We start from the raw sequence: 3,584 nt of genomic DNA, 5'->3' as shown, positions 1-3,584 counted from the left end.
TCGCGGGATGAGGAATATGAGCTGAGCACCAAAGGAGGAACTTCAACTTTCTTGAATTTCTTCGTTGGAGGCTTAGACCAGTTGAAGTCCTGCTTGAAGCCCATATGCTTGAGATCTTCATCACCATAGATATGAGTCAGAACAGCCCTGGTGCGAAGCACAGCAGTGATTCCATATCAACATGAGGAATGTGCTCATGGTCGAAGACTTTGTCTTTGTTGAAAAGCACTGAAGAATAGAAGTTTGCTTGGCTGGCAGTCCAAAAATGCTTCCTTCTCAGGCGAGAAGAGTCATAAGGATTGTAGTCAGTGAAGAACACACGGCTCATTGAAGAAGGCATCAGCCTTGAACTTTGGAGTCTTAGAGAAGGGATTCTTCAGCTTTGGCTGAGGAGTATCAGTCAGTTGTAGCACAACCTCAGGAATCTCAATCTCAGGAGCCGCAGGCTGAGGAATTTCAGCTTCTTCTTCAGTAGCAGCCTGGGCCTCCATTTCTTCATCAGCTTTGTCATCAACACTAGTGTCTGGAATCTCTTCATGAATGGAAGGGGTAGTATGAATGTCATCAGAACACATCTGAACTTCAATAGAGACAGGGGACTGAGGAATTTGTTGAAGTGGTGTGTACAGAGGAGAGTTGGGGTGCTCACTATCCCAAAAGTCATGGTTCATCACAGGAGTGGTTCTCCCAATGTCCACATCCTCATCCTCTTCCATTTCTTCAACGCCGGCCTCTTCAGCTGTGAACTGAGGCGTTGGCGATGATACCAGGGGAGTTGAAGTGAGGGTATCCACTTCAATTTCTTCATCCATCTCCTCTATGGAAGCAGCAGAGGGATTTTCTTCAGCAGATTCATTAGGAATCTCATAATCTTCACCAAAAGGAACGAGTTCTTTTGATGGCATGCTTGAGAGAGGAACAACATCGATAGGATTCTCAATTGAGCTGGTCAAAATCTTCGTCTTCTTGGGTGCTGAAGATTTTGAGGAAATGGATACTTTCCTTTTCTTCAGAGCGGCTCTCTCCGCAGCTTTTGTTTTCTTCACTTCCAGAGCAGAAGGAAGAACTGGGCTTGGTGTTGGTGTAGGCGGAGCAGAGGAAATTGCATCAATTTCTTCACGCACAACTGATGCAGTTGGCCTATCTTGTGCAATTTCTTCAGGCGGAGCTTCAAATTCTTCAGCTGACATGACTTGTTCTTCAGGCGCAACACTAGTGGTTACCCTGGCAGTTTCTTCAGCAGCTGGTGTTTCATCAGCCCTGGTGCTTACAGTTTCATCAGCGGCCTGATTTTCATCAGCGGTGCTGGCATGTTCTTCAGTCGGCTAGGCAAATGCTTCAGCCGAGGGAATCTCAATGTGCGATGGATCAGCAACATTGGAAGTGAATTTCTTCGCCATTTTGACGAATCTGACTTTGGCTCCAAGTCATTCTGCCTTATAGGCGTCAAATTCATCACCGAGCTTCTTGATCTCAGATTGCAGAGCAATGAGTTTCTCAGGCGATAACCTCAGAACGTTATCCTTCAGATAGCGTTGCTTCTTGTACTGGGCTTTCTTAGCAGCTCTTGCTTGATCAAATTTCCATTTTTCTTCAGTTATGAACGCCATCAACATGTGACTTTGTCCAGGAGTTAGGTCTAGCTTAGGCAATGGAGTGTTCAGATCTTTGTGCCATAGGTCAATGAAATCCAGGATCTTCTTCAGATCCAATAGAAGAGGCACATCACTTCCTTTAGCTCTAGCGGCCCATTGTTGTCTATCTTGATGATATCAGCTAATTCATCATCATCAGCCTCATCATCAGATGGTACTTGAAAGGCAACTTGTTTCTTGTGAGGACTTGGTCTAGTGCCTCGTCCTGCAGTGACCTTAGTCTTCAGCAAAGTTGGGCTCTTTGAAGACAGATGAGGAACTGAAGAACTTGCAGAAGCCCCTAAGGTAATTGAGATGCATGTGGTCCTTTGGCAAGTGGCAAGATGCACAGGTGCTGAGGACTTTGCTGGAGGAGCTGAGGGTTTTGAAGCTCGAGGAACTGGTTCAGCTTGAGGAACTGGGGCATCTTGAGGAATTTGCCTTGGTGGCACAGAAGAGCTTGGCCGTGAGGGCATTGCTGAGGAAGTTGGTTTTCGAGCAGGCTTCTTGGGCATAGCCTTCTTGCTCGTGGTGGCCTCAGCAGCGGCAGCAGCAGAATCTTCATTAAATTTCTTCACTGCTTCTTTGGCCTGCTTGGCCAACTTAGCTTGCCGCCTAGCCCACTAATCAGCATAATCCTCACCACGTTTAAGGCTTGTTGGATCAGCTCTTTGGCTAGGTGCCAACGGAGGTCTTGAGCATGGAGGGTGAAGAGCTAATTTCTTCATATATTTAGGAGTAACATATTTGTACTCCCTCCATTCTCGTGCCCATCTTCACTCAATCCTCTGTATTCGCACTTTGCGCTCATTCTTGGTTTCTTTCCCGTGAGTTGCCTCATCAGGCGTGTAGTACCCTGCGTAAATGTCATCAAGGATTTCAAACGTTGTGTTGACTTCCAGTTTCTGTCCTCCTTTCTCAGGTTTTTTACCATCTGCCATTTTCGTCAGCTGAGGAATTTGAACAATAGAGTTCTCTTAACAAGTATGCAGCTTTCTTCGAGGAACATGCGAATGAGTTAAGTTGATGAGAACCTAGTGATTCAGCGGCAGACATGTGTACTGGTGAACAGAGTATAGGTGCGAAGAATTTGGAGAGGTCATATGCGTTCTCGGAAGTTTTTGCAAAATGGAACAAGTTTGAGGAAATTGACTAGTTGTGTCTTGAAGAATTTCACTAAGCATTTTTTGACTTAGGTTCCAGAGTTGTGCGGATTGTGAGATTCACACAATTGAGGAATCATGAAGAAAAACGTCACTTAGAGAAACAAATCAAGAGCAGAAGATTGTGCTAGGTGTTTAGAGTGTGGAAGTTGAAGAATAAACACCTTTTGAAGATTTGATGAAAATCATCAGTAGTAACAAAGGCAATAAAAGTAACTTTTAATTACCCTTGACGAAGAACACGACGAACTGGGAATGTAGATTGAGAAGTTCGTCAGTCCAGATCTTCCACGCCCTAACTTGGCAGAGGAAGACGACTACGACGGCGGTGGAGAGAAGATGTCCGCGGCCGGCGCGAGTACGACGGTGACGAAGTCGAGGCAGTGAAGCTCTTCCTCAACGGCAATGATGAAGGTAGCGGCAGCGCTAGGGCTTGAGAGCTCGAGCAAGGGAGTGAGGTCGAGAGGGGTAAATGAAGTCTGAGCAGGGTGAGGGGTATTTATAGCCGTAGTGAAAAACCACTCGCCCAAGGAAAATGGACGAACGTGCCCCTGACCTTTCTCATCCTAGCGACATGTGTCACCCAAGTACAGTGTGGTGGAGATCGTGTAAGATCGTGGGTGAATAGATAAGTTTTATCATGGGATGTGTAACGGTTTGAGCGGCAAAAGTCGAAAATTCAGATAGGAATATTTTAAAGTTGCGTTCGCAATTTCTTCAGCTGACAAGGACACGGTGAACATTTTGAATGGGTTTCAAATAGAACGCACATGAAGAATTTGTGAAT

This window comes from Triticum aestivum, chromosome 4B, assembly GCF_018294505.1.
Source record: "Triticum aestivum cultivar Chinese Spring chromosome 4B, IWGSC CS RefSeq v2.1, whole genome shotgun sequence".
Classification (NCBI taxonomy): Eukaryota; Viridiplantae; Streptophyta; class Magnoliopsida; order Poales; family Poaceae; genus Triticum; species Triticum aestivum.
The sequence above is the reverse complement of the archived record's forward strand: the minus strand, read 5'-3'. Positions refer to the sequence as shown.